This window comes from Nicotiana sylvestris, chromosome 1 (genome assembly GCF_000393655.2).
Source record: "Nicotiana sylvestris chromosome 1, ASM39365v2, whole genome shotgun sequence".
NCBI classification, from domain to species: Eukaryota; Viridiplantae; Streptophyta; class Magnoliopsida; order Solanales; family Solanaceae; genus Nicotiana; species Nicotiana sylvestris.
Genome location: NC_091057.1, coordinates 99,681,525 through 99,698,951, shown reverse-complemented (window position 1 = coordinate 99,698,951; position 17,427 = coordinate 99,681,525).

Sequence of the window (17,427 nt, the reverse complement as noted above, 5' to 3'; positions counted from 1 at the left end):
CATCATCTTACTTTTTTGACCAATCGGTTCTATTTGCATTGACCGTCTTTGACAATATACTCTTGATTTCCCTGTTTGAGACTTCAATTTGGCCACTTGCCTGAGGATGATAAGGAGTAGAAACTTTGTGATTGACACCATACTTTGCAAGCAAAGTGTCAAAAGCTCTATTACAAAAATGAGATCCCCCATCACTTATGATTGCATGAGAAGTGCCAAACCTAGTAAAAATGCTTTTCTTTAGAAACGCGACAACACTCCAGGCCTCATTGTTGGGTAAAGCCATGGCTTCAACCCACTTTGAAACATAGTCAACCGCCACAAGAATGTATGTGTTCCCACACGAACTAACAAACGGGCCCATAAAATCAATGCCCATACATAAAAATATCAACTTCAAGAATGGTATTGAGAGGCATCTCATCTTTCTTCGAAATTTCACCCGCTCTTTGACATTCGTCGCATCTCTTCACAAGTTCACTTGTATCTTTGTACAAAGTTGAACAATAAAACCCACACCTAAGAACTTTGGAAGCCGTCCTCTCCCCGCCATGATGGCTACCATAGGGAGAGGAATGGCAAGCCTCTAAGATACTCAATTTCTCCTCCTCCGGGACACACCTTCAGATCACATCATCCGTGCAGATCTTGAACAAGTACGGCTCATCCCAATATAAGTCCAAACTATCCCATTTGAGCTTCTTCCTTTGGTTAGAAGAGAGCTCACACGGGATTATACCAGTCACAAGAAAATTAGCAACGTCTGCAAACCATGGCATACCATTCACCAACACAGAAAGGAGTTGCTCATTGGGAAATGAATCATCGATCTCTAGGCCATCACAAGGCCTCCCCTCCTCCTCCAAGAGGGACAAGTGGTCCGCCACTTGGTTTTCACTACCCTTCCGGTCCACAATCTCCAAATCAAACTCTTGAAGTAACAAGACCCATCGCATCATTCTAGTTTTGGAATCCTTCTTCGTCATCAAGTACCGGAGTGCGACATGATCAGTATGAACTATGACCATGGCACCCATGAGATACGGCCAAAATTTCTCCATCACAAACACAATAGCCAAAAGCTCTTTCTCAGTCACCGTGTAGTTCACTTAAGCATCATTCATTGTCTTGCTTGCATAGTACACCAGATGAAATATTTTGTTCACTCTTTGACCCGAGACCGCCCCAACCGCAACATCACTCGCATCACACATAAGCTTGAAAGTCAAGTTCCAATTGGGTGCGGTAATAATAGGAGTGGTGTTCAACTTATGCTTAAGAAGTTCAAAAGCTTGCATACATCTCTCATTGAGCACGAACTTGGTATCTTTTTCCAATAACTTGCATAAGGGATTCACTACCTTCGAAAAGTCTTTGATAAATCTCCGCATGCCCAAGAAAACTTCTAACTCCATTGACAGAAGAAGGGGGAGGAAGCCTTGGAATCATATCAATTTTTTCTTTGTCTAACTCTATACAATGCTTTGAAATTTTATGCCCAAGAACTATGCCCTCCTCAACCATGAAGTGGCATTTCTCCCAATTAAGAACAAGATTGGTTTCTTCACAATGGGCCAACATTCTATCAAGATTTTTCCAACATTCATCAAACGAGTCACCCACAACAGTAAAGTCGTCCATGAACACCTCCAAAATATCTTCCACCATATCGGTGAAAATGACCATCATACACCGCTGAAATGTAGCCGGTGCATTACACAACCCAAAAGGCATCTTAGAAAAGGCAAAGGTGCCATATGGATAAGTGAAGGTGGTCTTCTCCTGATCATCCAGAGCAATCAAGATTTGGCTGTACCAAAATTACCCATCCAAGAAATAGTAGAAGGCACGCCCAGCAAGTCGGTCTAGCATCTGATCTAGAAAAGGCAATGGAAAGTGATCCTTGTGGGTCACTTTATTTAACTTGCGGTAGTCCATGCATCCCCTCCACCCGGTGACAGTCTTTGTTGGAATCAACTCATTCTGCAAATTTGTAACCACGGTCATACCACCCTTCTTCGGCACACATTGCACCGGCGAAGTCCAAGAACTATCAGAGATGGTGTACACAACCCCGACATCCAACCACTTGATCACCTCCTTTTTCACAACTTCTTGCATTGCCTCGTTCAACCTCCTTTGATGTTCCAAGGAGGGGTTTGCATCATCTTCCAGAATAATCTTGTGCATACAGAATGCGGGGCTTATCCCCCAAATATCAGCTAAGGTCCATCCAATTGCCTTCTTTCGCTTTTGAAGCACCACCAATGTGGCATCAACCTGCATGTTAGTAAGACAAGAGGAAAGAATAACTGTCAAAGTTGAACTAGGGCCTAAAAACTCATACCTGAGGTGTGGAGGCAACGACTTCAACTCCAACACCGGAGGCTCCTCGATTGAAGGTTTTGCTGGTGGAGTCTTCCTATTCTCAAGATCCAAAGAGAGTTTCCTAGGCTCATAGGAGTAGGAGCCTATTCCATGTAAAGCATTCATGCACTCTACTCGGCCTTCATTGTCATTTACATCAAGATTTAACAATACTGCCTCTAGAAGGTCCTCCACATTGATCATTGCACTAGTATCATCAACTATCACTGCCGTGACAAGATCCACAAAGGAGTACACCTCAGAACTGTTGGGCTGCTTCATTGACTTGCACACATGAAAGACCACTTTCTCATTATCCACCCGGAAGGTGAGTTCCCCTGCTTCCACATCAACTAAAGCCTTCCTAGTAGTAAGTAAGGTCTTCCCAATATGATTGGAACCTCATAACCTACCTCACAATCCAAGATCACAAAATCCGTAGGCAAGATAAATTTGTCCACCCAAACAAGGACATCATCAATAATACCCAATGGTCTCTTTATAGTTCTATCCGCCATTTGCAATCTCATAGAAGTCAGCCTCAATTGTCCAATACTCAAGTTCTTGAAAACTGAGTAGGGCATCAAGTTGATACTTTCCCCAAATCACATAGAGCTTTTGCAATGTCCACACTCCCAATGGTGCAAAGAATGGTGAAAACACCGGGAACTTCTAGTGTCGGGGCCATTGAGTGCACTATTGTACTAACTTGGTGGGTCATTTTGATGGTTTCACAATCCATAGATCTTTTCTTTGTCACCAAGTCCTTCATGAATTTAGCATAACCCGACATTTACTCTAGATCCTCCATCAGAGGCACATTAATGGATAAGCTATTCATCATGTCAATAAACTTCTTAAACTGATTCTCATTTTTTTGCTTTGTGAGCCTTTGAGGATAAGGTGGGGGTGGCCTTGGCAAAGGAGCCTTGTCTTTAGGCACAATCATTTTCGGCATGTCTATTACATGTTCCCTAAATGGGTTCATGTCATTCTGAGTCTCCACATCGGAATCTTGAATATCAATTCTCACTTCCTCATTCACGTTCTCGTCAATCACATTTTCAACCACCAAAGGGACCTCATTATCGTGCAACTCAACTTCATCACTTAAAATTTCTTTTTGTTTGGAGGTATTTACATCACCGCCTCGTCCACAGGTACCACCATAACATGATTGTTCCCACCCTTTGGGTTAACTATCGTATCACTTGTTAGAGCCCCATTAGGGCGAGTATTCAAGGATTGTGAGATTTGGCCTAATTGAACCTCCAAGTTTCTGATTGAAGTATTGTGGGAAGCCAACTGAGCATCAGAGTCCGCATCCTTTTTCATCATCTGTTCAAACATCATTTCAATTCTCCCCATTTCATTGTTGGAAGAAATAGGACATTGGGATGGAAATAGGGGTGGATTATTCGGTTGTTGATACATTGGGGGCCTTTGAAAGCCTTGCCCCCAATTTCCTTGATTTCCATTGTTCCAACTGCCCTGATTGTTTTTACCACCCCAATTGTTGTTGTTGCCATTCCAATTACCCTAATTGTTCTGATTATTGTTCGGATTGCCCCAATTGGAATTTTGGTTGTTGTTCCCCTAATTACTATTCCCTTATTGTTGTTGATTGCCCCAATTGCCTTGGGGTCTCCATTGCTGTTGGTTGGAAGAATTTCCCCTTGGCCATGATAGTTGTTCACGTATTGCACCTCTTCATTCTGCCCATCATAACCATCATCTTGGAATCCACCACAATCATTATCATATTGATCTGAACTCCCTTGGTTTTGTTGACCTCTTTGTCTTCTTTTGTTCACAAGCATGTTGACACCCTCCATAGCATTTACTTGGCGCGGATTTTGAACCTGCTGTAACTGTGCCTTTGCTAGCTGGTTCATTGTTGTTGTCAGCTCTGCTATAGCCTACCTATGATCATGTAGCTCTTTATGCAAGTGAGTGATCGTGTGGTCACCCTGTGGCACATTGGCTCTACTTTGCCAAGTGGAGGATGTGTCAGCCATCTCGTCAAGAATGTCACAAGCCTCATCATAAGATAGCTTCATGAAATTACCCCCAACAAGTTGGTTCACTATGCACTGATTTGTTGTGTTAATGCCCCGATAAAATGTCTGTTGTATCATTACCTAAGTCATATCATTGTTGGGATATTCCTTTACCATGGTTCTATATCTCTCCCATATCTCAAGTAATGGTTCAGTTGGCTCCTACTTGAAAGCTAAGATCTCATACCTCAATGCTTCCATGTGCCCCGATGAGAAAAACTTTGCAATGAATTTATCCGCCAACTCATCCCAAGTAGTGATGGAATGGTTGGGAAGTCGTTCAAGACAATTCAATGCCTTCCATCTAAGTGAGAAAGGGAATAGTCTCAACCGAAGTGCATCATCTGACACATTAGTTTACTTCTCCCCCAACAGGTATCCACAAAACCCTTGAGATGTTTGTAAGCAATATGATTGGGAGCACCCATGAAATACCCTCACTGCTCCAACAATGTCAGCATCATATTTGTAATTTGAAAATTGCCCGCCCGTATTCAGGGTGGGACAATTGCACTAGCATATCCTTGGTTGGGAAGTACTCGAGCGGCCACTCTTAGAGGTGGCGAGGGAGGGTCTGTAATATTATCATTGGTCTGGATGCCTCTCCTTTGTCCTTGAAGTACAATAGGAACCTCATCATCAATATTGTCATTTACCTCCTCCCCTGGTGGAAGATCTCCAAGAGGTGCATTGTTTGCTGCCATTTAGTACCTGAAGTTGCGACACACACAAATTAGTAACGTAGAAGGAAGGAAGAACAATACACAAAACTATTTAGATAAATAGCCAAAACCGTTAGCTCCCTGGCAATGGCACCAAAAAGTGATCGAGGCCAACCCTACACCACTACAAAGTGGCGAGAGCGGTTGAAACAACTTTTACCTGAGATGGTCGGGATCGAATCCTCAGGGAGCTACAAGTGAGAATTGGATTCCTATCTAAACTAGAGATGCGTAATGCTATTGATTACACTTCCAATCATCTTTTGGTTGGTTATTACTTCTAATATTTATTCTATTGATAAGTGAAACTAAACTAAGAATGATTGCTTGTAGGTTTTTCTAATTAGTTAAAGAGGCACTAGGGAAGTGACTTTCTCCTAGGTGAATACTTGACGGTATCTAAAGCCTAAGGCAAAGAAGTTATATTGGGGGATTGTGATATAGCTAATGCACGGAATTACTCACTCTATACCTCTCGGTAGCTTGAGTGACTTTGCCCTAATTGACTTTCTCAAGACTAATTGGGTGTCCAAATTGTGCAAGCAATATAGGCTCAAGTCGGGTATTACTATCTCAAAGTTTAACCCTTTAATTGGGGCTATCAATCTCTTGATTACTCCCCAATTACTTGTTGGACTGATTTTTCTAGACTCAAGTTCTCTTTCTCAAGAAGAACCCAAGTCAAATAGGCACAAATTAGTGTTTGCAACCACTAATTCAACATGGAAAACACAAATCAGTCCAAATATCAACTACCCATAAACGTATAAGCCTTAAATCAAAAGACCCATCATATACCCTCACTAGGGTTAAGCCACAACCCTAGCTAATGGGTCTAGCTACTCATAATAATGGAATAAAACAAAGAAGTAGATGAAGAATAACCCATAAGAATTAATTACAATATAATAATTGAATATTCAATGCTAAACCCACTATAAAATTACTCAAAATAGTCAAGAACCACCGTTCACGTGCTCAGCTGAAAGTTAGACTACTCAAGATAACCTAAAAATGGGAAAAGAAAGTATTTATACTAGGGCGAATTTTTCTTGACAAAAATACCCATGCAAAGGTACTGCGGACCGCAAGAAATGGAGTGCGGCCGCGGTGAGGCTTTTTGGCTTCAAGTCTCTGCTCTCTGAACTTGGCCACCGCGGGCCGCATAAAATGCACTGTGGCCGCAGTGGCTTCAACTGCGGTCTGCACAAAAAGGACCGCGGACCGCATTGGCATTAACCTCCAAACTCCCAACTCTCTGAACATGCGAACCGCACAAACTTGATTGCGGCTGTGGTGAGGCCACTGTGGTCCGCACAAAATGCTTTGCGGCTGCAATGCTTGAGTTTCCAAAATATGCACCTCTCTAAATCTCCTCATTGCGGACCGCACCAAATGGAATACGGCCGCAGTGGATCTATTGCACTGTGCTTGGACTTGTTCTTGGTACTTGTGCATGTTTCACTCCTTTTTTGAGTTGGTTTTGACTAATTTTCTCCTTTTTGATCAAACCCTGCAAACAAGCACAACATGTAAGCCTTTGGGACTATTTTGTATACATTTTTAATCAAAACTCAAATAAGTAGGAGTGTAAAATGAACTATAATCCCTAGTTATCAGCTACCCAACATATATATGACTACCCACTCTTTTTCATTAATCACCCCAATGTTGTTTACAATAATTATTATAGACCAATGAATAAAATACATAAATAAATAGTAGTTAATCTATAGGGAGCCTGTAGTAGGCCCAAATGACTTCGCAAGCCTCCAATAGACTCAAATGCCAAAGTTCCATAGACAATTTTGTGTCTAGGTGTGTTAGAGTTCCCTAAGGATCTCAAAGATCCCGGACAGTGCTCACACCTAGACCTTTTCTCAAATAATAACTGACTAGGGTGCAGTGTGGAAAGGACAAGTCTGACATGCCAGAGTTCAGAGAGATCTCAAGGATCTCAAGGTAGTACACATGTTAGAGGGGTAGAACCTAGTATTCTAAGAGTAAAATGAGAGTGCATAACAGTTGAAGGAGTTTAATAGAAAGGTATTAAGACTGAAAAGAACTTTTTGAAAATCATTTGTACTGAAACAATTTGATGAGAGTACCAAAACATCAGACAATCAATTGGTCATAAGAGAAATCCTGATTCAGAAAAGAACACTTAACAAACAGATTTCACATGGGGATAAAAGGATTGGGGGCACATAAGAGTCACATTGAGGTACATGGATAGGGTATAGAGGAAACATATAATCAACAAAATGCAAACAACACTTAGGATCTTAGAGACTCAGTAGTTAAGACAAAGATAATAGTTGGTTTGTCTTGAACAGGATTGAACATATAGTTGGGACATGCTAGGTGAAGAAGTAAGCAGGAAAGAGTGCAGAATATAAAGCATGCATTGATCAAGATAGAATTTAGACATGATGAGCAAAAATGTAAACAAGAATACAAGTTGAATTCATAACTGATGAACTAGTGCAGGAATGAAACACATAGGGTTTGAATTTCAAAACTTAACTAGAGACATACCAATTGAAGAAAAGGGTGCAAAATATAAAGCAAATAAAGTTCCACTGTCTAGCCTTGGCTTTCAGCCGGCTAGATTAGTGAGTATCACAAGTAGCAAAAGAGAAAGAGAACTTTAGAGTGTAAAGAGTAGTGTTTTTTTTGAACTATGTCATTGTCCAGAACTTAAAATAATAGGGGGTTTATATGGTAAACAAAACTTAACAAATAAGGTAAGAGATCAATTAAGTAGCAAATCAGGGAAGTCACGTGTGAATCAACAAGTCCTTCCCTTAATCAAGGGACAATTAAATCACCGGTAAAAGCATGCTAAGTATTTAAGGAAAATAATCAAGTAAGGTTTGGGTATAGAGTAGGTAATTAGGGGTAAATGAACAGAAGTTTAATTAAGGAAACAATCAGTAAAATACAAACAAGGCAAGGGAAAATTAATTAAGGTAGGAAATTCAATCAAATCGAGTAGAGAGGTAAGAATCGAAAGTTTAAGGTAAAGTATTCAAATTAAACTAGGAAATAAGGGATTTAGAATAATCAAGGGTTCAATTAAAGAGAAAGTCATGAAAAGAGTCAACATGTTTAGCATATAAAATAGGGTAAAACATGAATAGTCAGGACGAACACAAGCATATAGAATCAGTGAAAGGATTGAACTAAGAAATTCAGTAGAAGCATATTAGGGCAAGAAATCACAAGAACCTAAAGCAGGAAGATAATCAGATGTACCATTACTCAGAAACCAAACGAAGAATCCCAAAAAATTAGGGCTTTTAGTACAAGCAAGCTAAGGTTTTAACAGACTTACAAAACCAGTCAAAATATATGAGAAGCAGAAGATTAAACAGAAAAAGTCATTAAACAATTTGTAAAAAGAAATTCCGGAAACCCTAGTTTAGAAAAGGTGAAAATCACTTAAAAATCACACGATTCTTGTAAAGAATCTCAAGGCTGTTGTAAAACTCACATGAAACAAATCCAAATCATCTTAGATTTGTACAGATTTAAGAGGTTTAGAAAAGAAATTAGGGTTTAGAAGAGAACATTATAGAGGTGAAGAAACATGCTTAGAAAACCATAGATCGTAGTCAATATTGGACAATCTTATTCGGAATCACATTGGAATGGCCTGAAACAGGCGAGAGAGGAACCATAGATGTAAGCCAACTAGCCCTGGTCCCTTGAGGGCCCTGGAGATGGCAAGATTAATGTGAGGGAGGCCATTGGAGGTCTGGGAGGTGGTGAGAAGTCACTGGAGATGGCCATGGACGAGGGTCAGTGAGGTTTGATTAGGGTTAGGTTGAGAGCTTTTGAGAGATGAGAGGAACAAATGACGACGGTGAGAAGAGGGAAATGATTAGGGTTTGGGGGGAGGGGTATAGGTTAGTTTATTTTAGGAAGGGTCTTTTGTGGCCATTGATCTCTATGATCAATGACCGCGATTAAAGGGTTTTGGGGGGGCAGATCGGGTAGTTGGATTTGGGCTAGGTAATTTAATTGGGGATTGGGCTGGTAATTGGGTTAGATTGGGGATGAAATTGAAAATAAAATAGGCTAGATTTTAAATAGCCACTTTTAATAGTTATATAATTTATAAAAATAATAAATGATTTCCAAAAATATTTTCGTGTACTAAAATGATTTAAAATAGTTGTTTAATATTTTAAAAATGTAAAAGATCATTTTATGCATCAATGATGTAATTATAAGTTAACATGGTCTATTATTGCAAAGATATGCAATTTAGCCTAAAAATGTAAATGCAATTATAAAAAATGCACTAAAAATGTTTAAACACTATTTTGGCATAAATAAAGAATTTGGATGACTAAATCATCACAAAAATAATTTGAAAGATAATTATTGGAAATTTTATAAATAAAAAGAGAAGGAATAAATCAATTTTGAGATTTTAAAAATTATAGAAAAATTATAAAAATGCTTATGCATGCTTATAACTACATATGTGCCATTTTGAAAGTATATATATGTATTAAAAATATATGAGGAAAAATTGGGTATCAGTAGCTGCCCCTCTTTACCCGGGAAGGATGAAAGAGTTTTCGGGTAAAGAAATGATGGCTAATTTTGACCGGACGGGATATTTTGAAAGGCAGAGGCCGTACTCTGGTCTTGAGTTGCCTACATATCTCTGGATTTACAGGAATCAGGCCATGTGTAGTTCTGGATTCATTGGCGGAATATACCGATGAAGTCATTGCAAGAACGAAAACGGGATGCAAGAGCGACTATGGTGAACAGTTAAGGTTTGAGATAGTTGAAGGAACTAGAGCGAGGTCTCTCCTGCTAGGATAGCGGTTGCTTGCTGGTCACCTGCATATGAAAAGATATTGCCGACATGTATTTGTGCAAAAATTTAAACATGACGCAAATTCCTTTTGGGCCATGAAGGTTGTCTTTGGACGATTAAAGATGAAGTCCTTGGACTATGATGTCATGGGCCATGAATTATTTAGTGAGGGATTCGCAGGCCATGAAATATTATTCTTGGTCCATGTAGAGCCTCCGAACCATGACGCCTTTGAATAATGTATGCAAATTTGAGAGATCCTCAGGCCATGGCATGATGCCTTCCAGCTATGAGGATAATGCCTTTTAGACTATGACGCCCTTGGATAGATCGGGGATATTTCAGCCCATGAGATGCAATAATATAATGTTAAAAAGACAAGGTTTAGTCTTGCGAAATGAAGGACAGAGCTTAGCCCGATAGAAAAGCAAATAGATAGTACTAGAAAAGAGCAAAATTTATGTAAGGAGGGACAATGCTTAGTCCCATGCAAGTGTGGAGGCAGGGATTAACCTCATACAGATACAGAGGCAAGGATTAGCCTCGTGCAAATAGGGAGGAAGGTATTAGCCTCAGGCAAATGTGGAGGCATGGATTAGCCTTATGCAAGTATGGAGGCAAGGATTAGCCTCATGCAAATAAGGAGGCAATGATTAGCCTCCTGCAAAGATGGAGGCAGGGATTAACCTCATGCAGATATGGAGGCAGTGATTAGGCTCATGCAAATATGGAGGCAAGGATTAGCTTCATGCAAGTGTGGAGGAAGGGATTAGCCTCATGCAAGTGAGGAGGCAAGGATTAGCCTCATGCAAGTAGCAAATGAGAGTAGTATATGTCTTAGCTGGAGATATATTCGGTGTTTGATGTCCTGATTGATAGCGAATTTGCTTTGTGTACACATATCTGCGAATGCTATCGTTACGTCAAACGTGCCTACGTTCAACGAAAAATTGTAAGTTTTGTGACGAGAGGTTGGTTCGTGCTTCTGTCTGCTGGTCTTGCTTTGCTCCGTTCTGGAGGCCTTTTCGAGTTTCCCCGGGTAACACCTGGCTGTTACAGAAATAGAGTTTTCGAAAATATACAATTATTGGTAGAAAATAGAGTCATTTTGGAAACACATTGATATATCAAGTAATTTTAAATGAACTAGTGACTGTAACACATTTCCGAGACACTGCAACTTTCTTATGTAAGAATTTTGAGGGTCCTCCTCAAAATTCTGCCCCAGTTTGGTAGATGATCTTTTGACCGTTTGCGGATAATAGACCTTGCTGACCTTCTTCGAAATTTTGAGAGTCCTTCTCAAAATTTTGCCCCAGTTTCTTAACCGATTACTGACCGTCTAACACATGTTGGCATTGGCTGGACTTGCTCTGGAATATTGAGGGTCCTCCTCAAAATTCTGTCCCAATTTCTGATCTTGGGGGGAAATGGAAATTTTATTATGATATGACCGAACCCATAAGGCTGCCTACATATCCCCTCTTAAATGGGAATCGGGTGAAGTGTAGTTTAATTACATCAAATGAGGAAATGTAAATAGTTTAACCATAGTATCTTTCGACTGCATCTAAATTGATTAGTTTTAGCCAGATTTCTCCATCCATTTTTGCAAGTATGAGTGCTCCTCCTGTTAGTACCCTGTGAACCATGTACGGACCTTACCAGTTAGGATAGAATTTTCCTTTGGCCTCATCTTGGTGTGGGAAGATCTTCTTCAGCACCAACTGTCCTGGTGCGAATTGCCTCGGTTAACCCTTTTGTTGAAAGCTCTGGACATTCTGTTCTGATAAAGTTGACCGTGACACACTACGTTCATCCTCTTCCTATCGATAAGGGACAATTGTTCATAGCGACTCCTTATCCACTCTGCATCGCTGAGTTTTGCTTCTTGTATGATTCTTAAAGAAGGAATCTCTACCTTGGCTGGGATGACAACCTCGGTACCCTAAACCAACATGTAGGGAGTTGCCTCGGTTGATGTGCGAACTGTAGTGCGGTATCCCAATAAAGCAAAAGGTAGCTTCTCGTGCCATTGTTTGTTGTTTTATACCATCTTCCTTAGTATCTTCTTGATGTTTTTGTTGGAGACTTTTACGGCTCCGTTCATCTGAGGTCTGTAGGCTGTAGAATTCTTGTGCTTGATTTTAAAAGTTTCACACATATCTTTCATCAAATCATTGTTGAGATTGGCGGCATTATCAGTAACAATGGACTCGGGAACTCCAAATCGGCAAACAATACGATCTTTGACAAAATCTGCGATGACTTTCTTGGTTACAACTTTGTAAGATGCAGCCTCTACCCATTTTGTGAAGTAATCAATGGCTACTAGAATAAACCTGTGCCCATTTGAAGTAGTGGGCTCAATCGGACCGATAACATCCATTCCCCAGACGACGAATAGCCAAGGCGAGCTTGTTGCATTGAGCTCGTTTGGCAGCACTTTTATCCGGAATGCACATGGCATTGGAAGCATTTACCGACATACTAGATGCAATCTGTCTCCATGGTCATCCAAAAGTAACCGGCCCTATGTATCTTCTTGGCTAAGACAAAATCATTCATATGTGGGTCGCAGGTCCCAACATGTATCTTCTCAAGTAGCTTAGAAGCCTCTTTTGCGTCGACACATCTTAGCAGTCCCAAATCAAGAATTCTCATGTACAAATTTCCTCCGCTGTGGAAGAAGTGATTGGACAATCTCCGGAGTGTGCGTTTCTGATTGTGGTTTGCATGCTCTAGATATTCTCCTTTTGCCAAATACTCCTTGATGTCATGGAACCAAGGTTTCTCATCTGTTTATTCTTCAACATGGGCACAATATGCCGGCTGATTATGAATCCTCACCAGGATAGGATCAATTTAATTCTTATCTGGATGTTGTATCATGGATGATAAAGTGGCCAATGCATCAGCGAACTCGTTCTGAATTCTGGGCACATGTCAGGACTCTATCTTTGAGAACCTCTTTCTTAATTCCTACACATGGTGCAGATATGGCAATATCTTGGAATTTTTGGTGGCCCATTCTCCTTGTACCTGGTGCACAAGCAGATCTGAATCGCCAATTGCCAGCAACTCCTGAATATTCATATCGATTGCCATGTTGAGTCCTAGTATGCAGGCTTCATATTCTGCCATGTTGTTGGTGCATGAAAATCTGAGTTTAGCACATACCGGATAATGTTGACCGGTTTCTAATACCAAAATTGCTCCTATGCCCACTCCTCTGAAATTTGCATCTCCATCAAAGAACATCCTCTAACCGTTGTATGCTTCGGTATTGTCTTCTCCTACAAATTATACTTCTTCATCAGGAAAATACATTTTCAAGGGTTCGTATTCTACTCCCACCGGGTTTTCAGCAAGATGATCTACCAATTTCTGTCCTTTGACTGCCTTTTGAGTTACATAGACGATGTCGAACTCACTCAACAGTATCTGCCATTTGGCTAACTTTCCAGTTAGCATGGGCTTCTGGAATAGGTACTTCAGAGGATCCATCCTGGATATAAGGTAGGTGGTGTTGGCACAGAAGTAATGCCTCAATTTCTAAGCTATCCAGGTCAAAGCACAGCAAGTGCATTCCAGCAGAGAGTACCATGCTTCGTAAGGTGTGAACTTCTTACTCAAGTAATATATGGCTTGCTCCTTTCTTCCTGTCTCGTCATGTTGTCTCAGAACACATCAGAAGGCTCCGTCCAAAACCGATAGATAGAGTAGCAAAGGTCGTCCTGGCTCCGGTGGTACCAGAACTGGTGGTGTGGACAGGTACTCCTTGATCTTGTCAAAAGCTTTCTGACAATCCTCGGTCCAACTTGTCTTGGCATCTTTTCTTAACATCTTGAAGATGGGTTCACATATAACTGTGGATTGTGCTATGAAGAAACTGATATAGTTGAGACGTCCTAGGAAGCTCATCACGTCCTTTTTGCTCCTAGGTGGCGGTAACTCCTGAATAGCTTTGACCTTAGACGGATTGAGCTCGATCCCTCAGCGATTGATGATGAATCCCAGTAACTTTCCTACGGGAACCCCGAATGCACATTTTGCGGGGTTCATCTTTAAGTTGTACCTCCTTAGCTTGTCAAAGAATTTTCTCAAGTTTGCTATGTGATTTGCGATTCTCTTGGATTTGATAATGACGTCGTCCACATACACTTCTATCTCCTTGTATATCTTATCATGGAAGATGGTTGTCATGACTCTCATGTAGGTAGCCCCAACATTCTTTAGACCAAATGGCATCATCTTGTAGCAGTATACTCCTCAAGGTGTGATAAAAGCTGTTTTCTCTGCATTTTGTTCATCCATCCAGATCTGGCGATAACCTGCAAAGCAATCTACAAAGGATTGGAGTTCATGCTTGGCACAATTATCGATCAAAATGTGTATGTTTGGCAGTGGAAAGTCATTCTTGGGACTTGCTCTATTTAAATCCTGATAGTCAACACATACCCTGACTTTCCCATCCTTCTTCGAAACTGACACAATGTTAGCTAATCGGGTTAGGTACTCGACCACCCTGAGAACTTTGGCTTTGATCTGTTTGGTAACTTCCTCCTTGACTTTCAGGCTCATGTCGGGTTTGAATTTTCTGAGTTTCTGCTTTAATGGCGGACATGGGATTAGTAGGAAACTTGTAAGCCACTATGGACGTGCTCAAACCGATCATGTCATCATATAACCATGCGAAAATGTCCTCATACTCTTTTAGAAAACGGATGTACTCTTCCTTCTCTATTGGTGACGGTCTCGGCATCCCCCAAATTTATTGCTTCAGTTTTTGTCCAGATTGGACTTGGGCTTATTCTCAAAATTTTTGACTTCCCTGACAACTTCCTCGGGTATCTCATCTTCTTTATCTGAATCACTATCCTTTTGTTGCATTGCCTTATTACATGTCACAGTCACCAATTTACCAGGAAAAGTAATAATAACGTTGTAGAAAAGAAAAGTGTAGAAAATAGTAGTGAATAATAAAGAGCAAATGCATTTGATTAAAATTAAACAACATCTAGACAAGTGCGACTCGATGAATCGAGCATTTATTTTGAAACAAATAAGTCTTTAAATTAAAATTACTGAAAATCTTAAATGGCTAGAATGACTATAGAAAGAAAATCTTCCTAGCTACCCAGGGACTCGGCGGGCCCGGGACGGTATGGCGGTACAGTTCCAGAGAACACCTCCCTTCTTTACAGTCTGAATAGTGAGGCCTTCTTCTTCCTCCTCCTCCTCAATTATGGCACTGCAGTCCATGTCTTCATCCTCCAAGAACATATTTTTCAACCCAACTAATGCTTCCTCTTCTGTAGTTCCCCATATTGTATCAGCTTGGTAAAAAGCTTGATCTAGATGCGGCACTAGTTGCTCGAGAGGGTAATATGATTCGCGCCATAGAGGCAACCAATCATTGTATTCTTGCCATGTGTACTGATATCCGAGCCCAAAACTAGTAGCATGACCCTTCAGTCGTATTAGTTTATTGATACCATGGAGGTTCTTCCCCAGCCCTTTGCCAGGCTCACACCTAGACCATGCCAATATACTTTCTATTTTGCTACTCCACCATTTGTCCTTCTCAAAGGCGTTGATACGCTCAATGTGATGATAAGTTTCCCCCCAGCGGCATGGATCCATGGTCACCCCAACAGAAGATTATATGAGGCTGGTATGTCGAGCACCTAAAACCGACATCGAACTATGTTGGCCCCATCTACAAGCAAAGGTTGATTTCCCCGATTGTGGCCCTTTGGGACCCATTGAAAGCTTTCACGTTCATGCTTCCTACTCATACTTCATGAAAACCTTTGTCCAACCTTTTCAGAGTGTCCAACGGACAAATATTGAGGCTCGAACCTCCGTCAACCAGGACCCTGGCAATGAATTTGTCTTCAAATTGCACTGTGATGTGCAATGCTCGATTGTGATTCAACCCTTATGACTTTCCAGTACTTTCCCTACCATATTGGCCATTTCTCCGCCAGTGATGTTATTGGGTACATAAGCCTCGCTCAACACCATCATTAAACAATTCTTATGTGCCTCTGAATTTTGCAACAGTGATAGGATGGATATCTAAGCTGTGGTTTTGTTTAGATGGTCAATGACGGAATACTCCTTTTCTTGTACTTTCCTCCACAAGTCGTTTGGCCCTGTCTCAATGACAGGCTGCCTGGTAGTGGCATCCTTGCTTGGTCCTCCCAAATGTTCAGGCGTATAGATTCTTCCAGTCCTAGTCATTCCTTGTGCAGCATTAGATTCCTCTACCTTCGCCTTCCCTTTTCGCCGAGCTTTAACAATGTAACCCCAGGGTATTTCTTTTAAGTTGAAAGGAGGTATGGTTGACACTGTCACTGTGAAAGGTGTGACCACTTCTACTTCAAATGGAGTGGGGGTGGCCGTAGGTGGAGCTACCTCTACCTCAAATGGAACCGGTGCAGCTACCTCAACCTTGATTGGTGACTGAGTCTGTACCACAATAGGAGTAAGCGTGACTACAACTTTAAAGTTATCGCCTTCTCGAATAAGCCCAATCGACCCCTCAGGGTCCCATTCTTCGTTCGTCTCTATCACATGTATCCCACCACCTCTATGATCAGGGAGGGGGTTGTTGTGGACATTGGATGTAGCCTGTTATGCATGTATGACCTTGTTGTCAATTAGTGTCTGGATCTTATCTTTCAATGTTCGGAACTCATCAGTGGTGTGCCCCTTCATACCGGAGTGGTACACACAAGTTTTATTTGGATTGACCCATTGGGATGGATTCTCTAATGTCACGATGGGAATGGGGGTGACATAACCAGCGACTTTCAACCTTTCATATAGTTGGTCGATGGGTTCAGCAATGGCGGTGTATTGTCTGGGTGGCTTGCGGTCGAAATTGGGTCTTGGTTTTGGAAAGTTTTGGCGAGTTGAAGGTGATTGGAAATGGGATGGTTGGGAGTTATATGTGTGATGAACAGTGGCTGGTTGGGAATATCTGGGAGATGGAGGCTGATATGTAGGTGGTAATGCTTGGTATGTGGGTGGAGGTGTTTGATATGTGGGCGGATGTGTTTGATATGTGGGTGGAGGTGTCTGATAGGTAAGTGGAGATTTCGCCTGATTGTAATGCCTTATTTGTGGCCTGTAGTGCCTCAAAATTCGTTACCATCCCATTTTTATGCCTTCATCAATTCTCTCCTCAAGCTTGATGATATCGGAGAACTTATGGTTTTCAATAACCATCAGCCTTTCATAATACTGCGGATCATGCGCTCTGACGAAGAACTTGTTCATCTGTTCCTCATCAAAAAATGGCCTGACTTTGGCCACTTCCAACTTCCAATGAGTAGCATACTCGCGGAAAGTCTCAGTGGGTTTCTTCTTAAGATTCTGGATGTAGAAAGTATTAGGTACATTCTTTGTATTGAATCTGAACCGGTCC